Source organism: Coregonus clupeaformis, chromosome 14 (genome assembly GCF_020615455.1).
Source record: "Coregonus clupeaformis isolate EN_2021a chromosome 14, ASM2061545v1, whole genome shotgun sequence".
NCBI lineage: Eukaryota > Metazoa > Chordata > Actinopteri > Salmoniformes > Salmonidae > Coregonus > Coregonus clupeaformis.
In genome coordinates this window covers 28662111-28677571 of record NC_059205.1, presented here as the reverse complement: position 1 = coordinate 28677571, position 15461 = coordinate 28662111, and positions in this window count along the sequence as shown.

The window sequence follows — 15461 nt, the reverse complement described above, 5'->3', positions numbered from 1 at the left end:
TGGAAAGCAGAATGAACCAGGTTTTGATCTAGGATTTTGCCTGTGCTTAGCTCCATTTCGTTTATTTTGTATCCTGAAAAGCTCCCCAGTCCTTAACGATTACAAGCATACCCATAACATTATGCAACCACCACTATGCTTGAAAATATGGAGTGGTACTCAGTAATGCGTTTTATTGGATTTGTATTCAGGGCATAAAGTGAATTGCTTTGCCACATTTTTTGCAGTATTACTTTAGTGCCTTGTTGCAAACAGGATGCATTTTTTGGAATATTTGTATTCTGTACAGGCTTCCGTCTTTTCACTCTGTCAATTAGGTTAGTATTGTGGAGTAACTACAATGTTGTTGATCCATCCACAGTGTTTTCCTATCACAGCCATTAAACTCCATAACTGTTTTAAAGTCACCATTGGCCTGATGGTGAAAATTCCTGAAAGGTTTCCTTCCTCTCCGGCAACCGAGTTAGGAAGGACGCCTGTATCTTTGTAGTGACTGGATGTATTGATACACCATCCAAAGTGTAATTAATAACTTCACCAAGCTTAAATGGATATTCAATGTCTTCTTTATTTATTTTTACCCATCTACCAATAGGTGCCCTTCTTTGTGAGGCATTGGAAAACATCCCTGGTCTTTGTGGTTGAATCTGTATTTGAAATTCACTGCTCGACTGAGGGACCTTATAGATAATTGTATGTCTTGGGTAAAGAGATGAGGTAGTCGTTAAAAAATCATGTTAAACACTATTATTACACACTGAGGGAGTCCATGCAACTTGTTATGTGACTTGTTAAGCAAAGAGAAAAAAGAAATCGCTATTTAATTTTTAATTTTGTTTTTTCCTTTCAAATAAGACCTAGACAACCAGGTGAGAGGAGTTCCTTACTAATTAGTGACCTTAATTAATCAATCAAGTATAAGGGTAGAGCGAAAACCCGCAGACACTCGGCCCTCCGGGGAATGAGTTTGACACGCGCTGTAACACAACAAAATGTGGAAAAAGTCAAGCGGTGTGAATACTTTCTGTATGAATGACACACATAGAGTGACACACATTTGTGTGCCAGCCAGGACATTTGCTAGTACACTTTAGTGTTGTCACGATACCAGAATGTTTACTTTGATACCGATACCCAATACTCGATACCATCACGATACTCCATACTAAAATGATCCAAAAACGATACCACAGCAAAAAAAATTTTACTTGTATTAGACAAAGTCACAGAATGGCACTTGATCCAGATAGATAAACTCAGCTACTGCTCTGTTCAATCGTTGGGCATCTTTTGAGTTCAAATCATTACATTAGACATTTTTTCCGTCAAAATTTTTCAGAGACATCCATGTATGCATTTATGAATCAATTGTACAATCGTAGAATCAATTGGACTTTTTTTTTACCAATCTAACTACATAACATAATGGTAATTATTTATTTGAATGGTAAACATCTATTGATAAACTGGGTAAATCAAGATGTAGCCCAGGCCAATTCACAATACAGGTGAATGCATATTCAATAGGAGTGTGTGCATGCATTGAGCTTGTTTTGGCTGATTTCATGGGGCTACAGATGACAATGATTTGTTTCCCTTCCATTTGGGACTTGTTTTATTGTACTACTATTCAACATCATTTGCATAGAAGTAGCTTATTTTATAAAAATGTGCGTGGGCTGTCAGAGCCCTATTCACACACACACAGTCAGTTCGCTGAGGAAATAGATAACCTTTGGGAGAGATAGACCGATTAAGTGAATTAATAACGTTTTGGTGGCAATTAGCTTTGAAATCAGCATATTTTGAGTTATGGCTATCACAAAGTACTAGGATAGTGAATTGGCTGCGCTGATAGACATACAGTCCATTAGGAAAGTATTCAGACCCCTTTGCTTTTTCCACATTTTGTTACGTTACAGCCTCCTTCTAAAATTGATTCAATGTAAAAATGTCCTCATCAATTTACACACAATACCCCATAATGACAAAGCGAAAAAAGGTTTAGACATTTTTGCAAATGTATTAAAAATAAAAAACAGAAATACCTTATTTACATAAGTATTCAGACACTTTTCTATGAGACTAGAAATTGAGCTCAAGTGCATCCTGTTTCCATTGATCGTCCTTGAGATGTTTCTACAACTTGATCGGAGTAAAGAGTCTGCAAAGCTGTCATCAAGGCAAAGGGTGGCTACTTTGAAGAATCTCAAATATTAAATATATTTTGATTTGTTTAACAACTTTTTGGTTACCACATGCTTCCATATGTGTTATTTCATAGTATTGATGTCTTTACTATTATTCTACAATGTAGAAAATAGTAAAAATAAAGAAAAACCCTGGACTGAGTAGGTGTGTCCAAACTTTTGACTGGTACTGTATATATTCTGCACTATTGAAGGTCCCCCAAAACACAGTGGCCTCCATCATTCTTAAATGGAAGACGTTTGGAACCACCAAGACTCTTCCTAGAGCAGGCCACCTGGCCAAACTGAGCAATCGGGGGAGAACGGCCTTGGTCAGGGAGGTAACCAAGAACCCAATGGTCACTCTGACAGAGCTCCAGAGTTCCTCTGTGGAGATGGGAGAATCTTCCAGAAGGACAACCATCTCTGCAGTACTCCCCCAATCAGGCCTTTATGGCAGAGTGGCCAGACGGAAGCCACTCCTCAGTAAAAGGCACATGACAGCCCGCTTGGAGTTTGCCAAAAGGCACCTAAAGAACTCTCAGACCATGAGAAACAAGATTCTCTGGTCTGATGAAACCAAGATTGAACTCTTTGGCCTGAATGCCAAGTGTCACGTCTGGAGGAAACCTGGCACCATCCCTACGTTGAAGCATGGTGGTGGCAGCATCATGCTGTGGGGATGTTTTTCAGCAGCAGGGATTGGGAGACTAGTCAGGATCGAGGGAAAGATGAACGGAGCAAAGTACAGAGAGGTCCTTGATGACAGATCTGCAGAGAAGAAATGGGAGAAACTCCCGAAATACAGGTTTGCCAAGCTTATAGCATCATCCCCAAGAAGACTCAAGGCTGTAATCGCTGCCAAAGGTGCTTTAACAAAGTACTGAGTGGTCTGAATACTAATGTAAATGTGATTTTTTTTATATATATATATATATATATACATTTGAAACATTTCTAAAAAACAGTTTTTGCTTTGTCATTATGGGGTATTGTGTGTAGGTTGATGAGGGGGATTTTTTTTTAAATCCATTTTAGAATAAGGCTATTACATAACAAAATGAGGAAAAAGTCAAGGGGTCTGAACACTTTCCAAATGCACTGTAGCTACAGGATCTTCAACCTAGCCTACACTCTTGAAAATGCTTGGTTGTTTGGATGACCCAACTGCTGGGTTGCAGGCATTGGGTCACTTAGTTGGGTTGTTTTCTTTAAAAACAGCCAGGTTGGGTTGTTGATGCTAAGTTATTAAGATATGACTCAGCAGGTCAGATCAGAATACTAGAGGCATGGCTCAGTTGGGGCGTGGCTTTCAGATATTTGTTTTTGGCCACATGTTAGAGTAAATGTCATTCCGGGTAATCTGTTCTGTTGTATTATCATCACATGTTAAGATTGAACACTAACAGTTTTGCAGTAATGAGGCTTACAGAGGTGTATGAGTTCCTCAAGAGCCTATGCAAATCCCAATGTTGGAATTGTTACCACTTTATTAGTATATGTCATCAACAATGTTAAAGGGATACTTGGGGATTTTGGCAATGACGCCATTTATCAACTTCCAAAGAGTCAGATGCACTCATGGATACTATTTTTCTGTCTCTGCATCCAGTATGAAGGACGTTAGAGGTAGTTTCACCAGCCAATGCTAACTAGTGTTAGCACAATGATTGGAAGTCTATGCTATCTACTAGCATGCAAGAAATTAATAGAAGTCTATAGTATCTACTAGCATCCTAGCAGTTACCATAGACTTCTAGTCATTGCGCTAACGCTAGTTAGCAATTGCACTAACACTAATTAGCAATTTCTTCAAACTGCACTCAGAGACATAAAAATGGTATTCGTGAGTTAATTTGACTCTGGGGAAGTAGATAAAGGGCTTCATTGCCAAAATCCTGAAATATTCATTTAATATTATATTAGAATAATGTAATATGCATAAATCTTCAAGGAAAATTGAATTTTGTAGTGTAAAAACGTAATATGAGGAACAGGAATGACAATTACTCTTACAGAGTGCCAAAATAACTATCTAAAAGCCACACCTCCAATAAGCCACGCCTCCAATCTTCTGATAGGCTGCTGCAGCTATAATATATTATTAAAAAGGTTCAAAATTGAACCCCTCCCATAAAAAAAAGGGTTCCTGTTTGAAACTTTACACAGGCAGCCCAGTATCAGCGTATAAGCATCAATCTGCGACACTTTGCGAAAATATATGCATAATGTCACAGGGATTCCTCTAAGAACCTTTTCAGAGGGATTCCTCAAGGAACCTTGTTGACCTGAAAAGGTTACCCCACAGTTGCAATCTTTTGAACCCCTCAAGGTTATTGAATGCTCCTTTATTTCTAAGAGTGTACACTTCACATGCACTTTAAAATCTGACCTATTCACATAATACAGAGTGAAAAAGCTATGAGACACTGTCTGTCTAATGATACTGCTTTCTCTTCAACAACCAATCCCGTAGCTAATCTGCATATAATCAATCATACGTCTGCTGCACAGTGGATCTCATTTCAGCACTCAAGTGGATCCCATTTCAGCACTGAATTATGAAGCCAAGATCAATGATATAAAGAATTATGGGGGAAAAAAACATTGGCGTACTTTAAATGAAATTATGGGCAGAAAGACAAATTAAACAAAACCATTCGATGTTGCCAATTATTTTAATGATTACGTCATTGGCAAAGTGGGCAAACTTAAGCAGGAAATGCCAACAACGAACAGGGAGTCATAGTATTCATGCATAAAAAATTAAAATAAATGAAAGAAAAGCATTGTAAGTTTGAATTTTATTAAAGTCAGTGTGGGACAGGTGGGAAAAAATATTATTATCGAGCAATAATGACAAACCTCCTGGCATTGACAACTAAGATGGAAGGCTCCCTCAAGTCTAGAGGAAGGTGTTTGTCCTAAAGCCTGGAGGGAAGCCAAAGTCATTCCGCTATAGAAAAGGGCACTCAACATGTACTGCACTGACATAAATGACTGATGATTGGTTGAAAGAAATTGATTATAAGAAGATTGTGGGAGCTGTACTGTTAATTTCAGTGCAGCCTTTGATATTATTGAACATAACCTGTTGTTAAGAAAACTTATGTTTCATGGTTTTTCAACCTCTGACATATCGTGGATTCAGTGCCATCTATCTAATAGAACACAGAGGGTTTTCTTTAATGGAAGATTCTCTAATGTCAAACATGTAGGGTGTGGTGTACCGCAGGGCAGTTCTCTAGGCCCTCTACTTTTTTGTATTTTTACCAATGACATGCCACTGGCATTAAACAAAGCCTGTGTGTACATGTATGCTGATGATTCAACCATATACGTGTCAGCAACCACAGCTAATGAAGTCAATGAAATCCTTAACAAGGAGTTGCAGTCAGTTTTGGAATGGGTGGCCAGCAATAAACTGGTTCTGAACACCTCTAAAACTAAGAGCATTGTATTTGGTACAAATCTAGAGATATGAGATGCCTAGGCTCTAAAACAGTAATAACAACATAGTTAGCAACAACATTCAACTCTATCGATCTCAGATATTATTGATTTTTAGACTAGAATTGAATGACACACAAGCGAACATATTGGAAAAAGATTCCAAGTGGAGACAATTGGGCTTTACTTAAGACCTTAGGGTCTTAATAATACTTAATGTGGTCTGGACAGCATGTTAGCATTGTACATGCCAGTTGCTAATTGTTTTGACTAAACGTAGTTGGCAAGTAGATAACACTGATAGGATACGAATGCACCGTTATCTCCATACAATTACTGAACACTTAGCCAGGGGGAACAGACAATAGAAACCCCCCTATTGCTGACTTCTGTTATTTTTCCTTTGTGGGAAATAATTGAGTGCCTTATGTAATCTAATTCAGAAGTGCTATTTTATGAAATATTTGCGATGCATTCTCAGTCGTGTTGAAAAAAGTAAGTTGATATCTATATTGAAATGGCAAGAAGCGTTAACTGGAGACACATCCAAAGTGTTTAGCTTTCGTCAACAGACTAACTGATGTCTCCTCCATTGCAACTGGTAGTATGATAGGGTAAGCATTGATTAGTTCAAATGTCTATGTACAAGTCTATATCAACATGTTTACAATGAATGAGCTTCTTGGATAAACATCTTGACTTTATCACACATCCGACATGGCTACCTTGTGTTTTACAGATGCTTTATGTGTTTAACTCTCACTCTGGGAGGAAGACATGACATGCGCAAGTCACCAGACAGCCAAAACACAGTCATGCGGTAGGAATTGGATGGCGATGCACATTGACCGTAGTTCCTGAAAGTAGCATTTCCTCTTAATAAATTCAATAACCCAGTGAGTCTGAATCACTCAGTCTGAGGACAGATGATCCTACTAGGCAGGCAGCAGTGCGTTGGCCGTGTCTGTGAGTTGTCACTAAACTAAGAGCGTCAGGGTGAGAACAGCAGAGAACGACAATGTCTCCATAGATACATGCAGTGGTGTAAAGTACTTAAGTAAAAATACTTTAAAGTACTACTTAAGTCGTTTTTTGAGGGGGGTATCTGTACTTTACTATTTATATATATTTTTTACAACTTTTACTTTACTACATTTCTATAGAAAATAATTTACTTTTTACTCCATTCATTTTCCCTGACACCCAAAAGTACTTGTTACATTTTGAATGTTTAGCAGGACAGGAAAATGATCAAATTCACGCAATCAAGAGAACATCCCTGGCCATCCTTACTGCCTCTGATCTGGCAGACTCACTAAACACACATGCTTCGTTGAGTGTTGGCTTGTGCCCCTGGCTAACCGTACATAAGCTAACTGCTTAATATAAAGAATTTGAAATGATTTATACTTTAACTTTTGATACTTAAGTATATTTGTGCAATTACATTTACTTTTGATACTTAAGTATATTTAAAACCAAATACTTTTAGACTTTTACTTTCATTTTCTATTAAGGTATCTTTACTTTTACTCAAGTATGACAATTGGGTACTTTTTCCACCACTGGATACATGTACTGTATGTAAATTACAGCAGGCACCATCAGTATACATTTGTTTTAAAGGATTTCAAATGACAATGTAGAGCATAAAGCCAGACTTAGTAAGTCCAAAATAATATTTCACTTTTTTTCTGGTTAAATATATCTCTATATGTATAGATGAAATATTAATTTGTCATTTGGGTCACTCCAAAATGATAAAAATTAATGTTTTACAAATTATAAGTACAGCAGCTTTGTTTACAAAATGCAGGTCAGATTTCTCCAGGTAATTATGAGACATAGGCCTATTGATAATTTATCTCGCACACATTCTATCTGTTCCTCTGATCCATCCACGACTACAGCAACACATCAACAATACATATCTAGCTATCTCACGCTCATTACAAACGAGACTCATTATAAATGAGAATTGAGTGATACAGAAGTGTCATTTAGCTGACAAATGCATGTCTTAATGGTAAATAATATTGGCTCCTGGCTGTCAGTGTGTCTGCCTGTCTGTGCAACAGCTGACGACGCGCAGGGGCACAGATTTGAAAATACTAGCAGGTCTGTCGTTACAAAGTTGCTTTGATGTTGCTAGCTTGAGCTTCTGAATGAAAACTGGAATTGTGGGGGCGATTTTAATTTTGCACTTACAGGTACATGCAAACTTTGCTGGAGTTGCTAGCTGGCTAATTGTTTTCCTCTTGGATGTTGTGTTTACAATTGCAACCTTTTGATGTCTAATTTATTTTATAATTCAACCCTATAGTTTCTGAGGGTCAACTTTTCCAGGCAAGTGTTTGCACCGCAAGAGATCAAGCTGATAACGGCGCTACTGTTGCACCGCAGTTGGCGACCTATATTGTTTAACTTCTCTATGTAAATTAGAATTACATTTTACTGCTGTAACGTTCATAGCTGACTATACTTATAAATTGTAATTGTTATAATAAAGTATAGTGGTCTACATGCTTGTTGTAGGCTACAAGCAAACGAGAACACCTGCTATCTGATACTGATTGATCGTGGGTGGCTGGCCCAGTGGCCGCTTGAGAAGTCTCAGATTGAGCACGTTATGACGTCTTGCCTGGGTTTGTTTACGTTATGTCTTGCCTGGGTTTGTCACCCCGACAGTTTGATATTTCATAATCACAAATGACTTAAATGAGACTTACTGAGTCTGGCTTTCATGGAAGGATACATACTAACTGGCTTAGTTAGGACTTAGACATTCCTAATACAGTTATAGATGTTGTTAGTGGTTCATTACTCCGCCTTGGTAAGCTGGGGGATCTATGTCATCTTTAGTCATACACTATAAAAAACACACCTCTTAAAGGGAACTTTTTAGAGAAAAAGAACACAAACAAAACATCAAAACTGTAAGGGTAAACAAAATTCACAGACACAGCCTTTAACGACTGAATGTTGAATCAGCTATAAATACACAGTTAGCTATGTTTTAATTGTTTTCCCTTGCCATCTAAACCAATGAGGCCAGCAGTCCAGTGACTGCGGCACAGTGATGTACCACATCACTAGGGAAAGGCACTGACAGCCCCAGCCAACTGCCTGTTGAACGCTCAACACACTCAGCCAAAAAACACAGGACAACCAGGACCAGAACTGCTCCTTGCAGTTGCCTGTACTGCTGTCGGCAAGGACACTGTGTAGGCTATGGAGTGATGGTATTTGTAAATACCATCATCAACCTTGTGGCATTACTAAATAAGTTAGCATTACCTATCCACATAAAATACCTACTTGAGCATGGCATTACACAGACATAAAATGTTAATGAGCATTTGCCCCCATGCGGTGCATGTACACTAACATTCTAATTTAGAAAGTGCCACACTGAAGTTACATGGCAAGTAATTACAAGTGAATGCATGTTATTATGAATATAATAGATCCCATTCCGGATGCAAAGTATGGTAACAAAAAGCTAAATTTGTATTTAGACTCTCCACTGATGAAGTATTTAGGTACTGTACAGAGATGTCAACATTACTAAGGGTTAGCATAGCGATTTAACACAAGCACTCTATCGCTCAGTCTGATGGGGCTCCATGTATGACTCATGCTTCATTCAAATGACACACATTATAGTCTACTGTAGTTAAACAATTCTTCATATAACGTAAATGTCTACCTTGTAAGAGGTGTTTTAATAGCATTAATTCAAGGAAATAGCACTGCATAGAATGAATGACCTGACCTATTATCTTAATTGCACAACCATAAGTGAATGCAATGCAATGAGTGTGTGGGTGGGTATCTATAATGAAAATAACTTACCAGACAGACACGATTTAGGACCAAGCTGAAGAGAAGAAAGCCCAAACTGTGGAACACTAGAGTGGCTCCCATCCCGTTTCAGAAAGCAATGTTTTACAGAGGTTGACGCTTCAGTTAAAATGACTTAATCTACTTTTAACTGTCTCCAAAAGCGCTAGTCATGTTTCACTCCATCTGTCCTCTCGTTATGGGCTTGATAGTGGCTTGTAAAATCATAACTATGATCTCTTCGCTTTCCCTCCCTCTTTTTAAATCCGCAACACGTTCAAACTGAGCCCACTCACTTTATTTCTCTGCATCTGTCTGTTTTTTTTTTCTTCTGAAATTACATCCACATGTCAGAACTATTTATGTCGCTCTCGTTCTGCGGTGGGAAGTTTAAATGATTCTTTGTGGAGAAGAAACCAGCGCTGTATTCTTAGGTCTTTTTAGTCCTTAATACTAACCGGTGGGAAGTTCAAATGATTCTTTGTGGAGAAGAAACCAGCGCTGTATTTTTAGGTATTTTTAGTTCTTCAGACCAATTTAAACATTTCAGTATGGAGCTGTGCCCCTTTACACCATATACCAAACGTTCCTTCCAACTAATTCCGTCCAAATGTTAATTGGTCAGTGGTCAAAATCATACGAAAAGATGTAGCTAACTTATTAAAACACGTGTCCTAAGTTCATTTATATATAGTGCACAAACGCATGGCTCGTCATGTCATCTATCACAGTGAATAACTATAGTCAAATGAAATCTATAACCATTTCACAGAAGACGTTTGCTTATAATGACAGATCTGAGCGTAGAAAGTGCATCTCAAGACAAAGCTTCACGTTAGTCATAAAATTATGAACTTTTTCCTAATAAGATTCTTGCTATGGCGAAACATCTTATCGTTGGCTATCCCCCCAGACATTAATTTCGGAACAGAATAGATGGCCCATGCACACTAATGATCAACTAATCTATACATTGTATCGAACTATAAAAAGTTTAACTTCAGTTATATAAGTCTATGTGGATGTATCAAATCCCCAAACGTAACGCGATTTACGCATTGGTGATTTAGACAGTCCAAGGAAAACGCCAACTAGGCTATCAAGATCACACTTACGCTATTTGTGAGAAAACACACTGATGCATTTCAGCTATTTCAGAAACACCTCAATCTAAAAAGGCAGCCTCATTTCAAAGGGTTATCCCTAATATTCAACGCGGCTCCAAATGTTGACGGCAGCGGCTCGAGATCAGTTGTGTGTAATGTGGATGAAAAGGGGGACGGAAAGAGGCAGGTATTAGACAGGCGCGTGAAAGATTCTCATTGGTCCGCGCTCTCTTGCGTTAGATTAAACCAGGATTCTAAAACGACATATTTTCTCACCCTTTCCACACAATCTCCACATTCAACCGATTTCTGAGTGTTGCCAATTCATTTCCGCAAACATCTTTAACTGCATTTGCTATCAACATATAATGCATAGGAGGAGTAAAATGTTCCAGAAACATTTACACTTTATTATTTTTTCACTTGTAGCCTACTGTACATATCCTCTACATCAGGATTCCCCAATAGGCAGCCTGCGGGCCAACTTCGGCCTCGGGTGATTTTTTCTCACTCATCATTATTCACGATTTATTCAGGACTATCTGTGGTAGCATTCACATTATAATATAAGTGTTTAGAAACATATTCTTTTTTTATTTACAATAAAAGTGACTCCAAAATGACACAATAGATTTTTACCATTCATTTCTATTCGGCACAAAATAATCTGAAGCACAACGAAAACCAACGGCAAATGCATCCAACAAGTTTGTAGAGTCACAAGCTTGATGTAATCATTGCATGCTAAGAATATGGGAACAAATACTAAACTTTGGACTACTTTAATACATTTTCCCAATACTTTTGGTCCCCTAAAATGGGGGGACTATGTACAAAAAGTGTTGTAATTTCTAAATGTTTCACCTGATATGGATGAAAATACCCTCAAATTAAAGATGACAGTCTGCACTTTAACCTCATTGTCATTGTATCATTTTAAATTCAAAGTGTTGGAGTACAGAGCCAAACAACAACAAAAGATGTCACTGTCCCAATACTTTTGGAGCTCACTGTATACACTGAGTATACAAAACATTAAGAACACCTGCTTTTTCCATGACATAGGCTGACCAGGTGAATCCAGGTGAAAGCCATGATCCCTTATTGATGTCACTTGTTAAATCTACTTCAATTAGTGTAGATGAAGGGGAGGAGACAGGTTAAATAATGATTTTTAAGCCTTGAAACATTTCAGACATGGACTGTGTATGTGTGCCATTCAGAGGGTGAATGGGCAAGACAAAATATTTAAGTGCCTTTGAACAGGGTATGGTAGTAGGTGCCAGATGTACCGGTTTGTGTTAAGAACTGCAACGCTGCTGGGTTTTTTATGCTCAACAGTTTCCCATGTGTATCAAGAATAGTCCACCATCCAACCGACATCCAGCCAATGGGAAGCATTGGAGTCAACATGGGCCAGCATCCCTGTGGAACGCTTTCGACACCTTGTAGAGTCCATGCCCCAACGAATTGAGGCTGTTCTGAGGGCACAAGGGGGAGGGGGATAAGCACAATGTCTGACACTATTGGTTCATCAATTGGTTTTCTTAGAGGAGCATCTGTAATCTATCTATTGCAGTTCTCTTGCATTGTTAGAATGTCAACACATTCAGATGACAAATTCAAAGAATTTGCCTACTGTGTTTTTTTCTTCAAAACCATGAATAAGCAAGACTATCAACCACTAATGTGTACATAATCCATAAAGGCAATACACTCAAGAATAAATATTACATTGGTCATGGTCAATAGCTAAGTCGGCCTACTGTACTGTCACAACCGTAAATCTTACAGTTTACTCATTAGCACAGATGAGGCAAATACCTATATATCACTTTATAAGAAAATGTGCCAATTTATGTGGTAAATAAAGTACTAAAAGTAAAGTGTCTGGAAATTAGTCAAAGTGTATTTTTATAGAAGCTTACATGTAGCCTACCACACATAAAGTGACATGGCAATGTGTGTAGTGAGTAAGTCATTGTCTTGGGACATGCTGTGATGGACTGTTCATTTGAATTAAGATGCCATCCAATGCATATCTATTATAAATGGGAAAGAATTATGCTTCTGTGCCACAGAAAGTCTCAACCATATGTCACGCTGAGAGATATTAGAAAAAAAGAAGAAACCCGAACACTGCCTTGAGGCCGATACGTAAAGCTTATTAAAGAGCAGTGATACTATCAAGAGCAGTGTGCGGGTTTCTTATTTTTTCTCATCTTATTCAACAGGTATTTAGTCCCAGGGTCCTTAGCTTAGGGATGAGCTTTGAGAGCATTATGGTGTTGAACACTGAGCTGTAGTCAATGAACAGCCTTCTCACGAAGGTGTTCCTTTTGACCAGGTGGGAAAGGGCAGTGTGGAGTGCAACAGAGATTGCGTCATCTGTGGATCTGTTGGGGTGGTATGCGAATTGGAGTGGGTCCAGGGTTTCTGGGATGATGGTGTTGATGTGAGCCATGGCCAGCCTTTCAAAGCACTTTGTGGCTACAGACGTGAGTGCTACGAGTCGGTAGTCATTTAGGCAGGTTACCTTGTCGTTCTTGGGCACAGGGACTATGGTGGTCTGCTTGAAACATGTAGGTATTAAAGACTCGGTCAGGGACAGGTTGAAAATGTCAGTGAAGACACTTGCCAGTTGGTCAGCGCATGCTCTGAGTACACGTCCTGGTAATCCATCTGGCCCTACGGCCTTGTGAATGTTTACCTGTTTAAAGGTCTTACTCACATCGGCTACGGAGAGTGTGATCACAGTCGTCCGAAACAGCTGGTGCTCTTATGCATGGATCAGTGTTGCTTGCCTCAAAGCGCACATAGAAGTAATTTAACTTGTGTCACTAGGCAGCTCGCGGCTGGGCTTTGCTTTGTAGTCCATAATAGTTTGCAAGCCCTGCCACACCCGACGAGCGTCAGAGCCAGTGTAGTAAGATTCAGTCTTAGTCCTGTATTGATGCTTTGCCTGTTTGATGGTTCGTCGGAGGTCATAGCGGGATTTCTTATAAGCGTCCGGGTTAGAGTCCCGCGCCTTGAAAGCAGCAACTCTACCCTTTAGCTCAGTGCGGATGTTGCCTGTAATCTATGGCTTCTAGATGGGGTATGTACGTATGGTCACTGTGGGGACGACTTCATCGATGCACTTATTGATGAAGCAAGTCTGTGCTAGCAAAACAGTCCTGTAGTGTCGCATCTGCGTCTTCTGACCACTTCTGTATTGAGCGAGTCACTGATACTTCCTGCTTGAGTTTTTGCTTGTACGGAGGAATCAGGTGGTTAGAATTATGGTCAGATTTGCCAAATGGAGGGCAAGGGAGAGCTTTGTACGCATCTCTGTGTGTGGAGTAAAGGTGGTCTAGAGTTTTTTTCTCCCTCTGGTTGCACATGCTGGTAGAAATGATGTAAAACGGATTTAAGTTTCACTGCATTAAAGTCCCCGGACACTAGCAGCTCCGCCTCTGGATCAGCATTGTCTTGTTTGCTTATGACCTTATACAGCTCGTTGAGTGCGGTCTTAGTGCCAGCATCGGTTTGTGCTGGTAAATAGACAGCTACGAAAAATATAGATGAAAACTCGCTTGGTAAATAGCAGCTAATCATGGCTACCCAGACTATTTGCACTGCCCCCCCACCCCATCTTTTTACGCTGCTGCTACTCTGTTAATTATGTATGCATAGTCACTTTAACTCTACCCACATGTACATATTACTTCAACTACCTCAACTAGCCGGTGCCCCCGCACATTGACTCTGCACCGGTACCCCCCTGTATATATAGCCTCCCTACTGTTATTTTATTTTACTTCTGCTCTTTTTTCTCAACACTTTTTTGTTGTTGTTTTATTTTACATTTTTATTAAAAATAAATGCACTGTTGGTTAAGGGCTGTAAGTAAGCATTTCACTGTAATGTCTGCACCTGTTGTATTCGGCGCATGTGGCCAATAACATTTGATTTGATTTGATTTGGTCTACAGCTTATCATGACGTACTCTACCTCAGGCGAGCAAAACCTCTAGGCTTTTTTAATATCAGATTTTGCGCCCCAGCAGTTATTGACAAATAGACAGACCACCTCATCTTACCGGAGGTAGCTGTTCTGTCTTGCCGATGCATGGAAAACCCAGTCAACTATATATTATCCATGACGTCGTTCAGCCACGACTTGGTGAAACATAAGATATTCGTTTTTAATGTCCCGTTGGTAGTATAGTCTCGAATGAAGCTCATCCAGTTTATTCTCCAATAATTGCATGTTGGCCAATAGGATGGATGGTAGAGACGTGTTTCCCACTCGCCGACAAATCCTCACAAGGCACCCGGATCTGCGTCCCCTGTATTTGCTGCATCTCCTCATGCGAATGACGGGGATTTGGGCCTGGTCCAGCAACAGCAGTAAATCCTTTGCGTCCGACTCATTAAAGAAAAAATCTTCATCCAGTTCGAGGTGAGTAATCGCTGTTCTGATATCCAGAAGCTCTTTTTGGTCATAAGAGACGGTGGCAAAAACATTATGTACAAAATAAGTTACAAACAACTCGAAAAAACACACAAACTAACACAATTGGTTAGGAGCCCATAAAATGGCAGCCATCCCCTCCGGCGTTATTCTCTTTTATCATCATGCTCCTGAGCTTTTGTATAATTTCACCAGTAGTTTTGAAAGTAGTGCGTCAAAACGGGTCCCCGAAAAATGTGCACAATTGTGTACTGCATCATTTATTTCGTATGATATTTTACGTCCTGCAAAAGAAACAAAAAAAAACGTAAGAACGGGAAGCATAGACCTAGCGCACATAGAGCAGATCTACAGCTTCTTAGAGTTGCTTTCAAGTAGAATGATAGATCTATAACTTACATTTCTATGTGAATTTGGT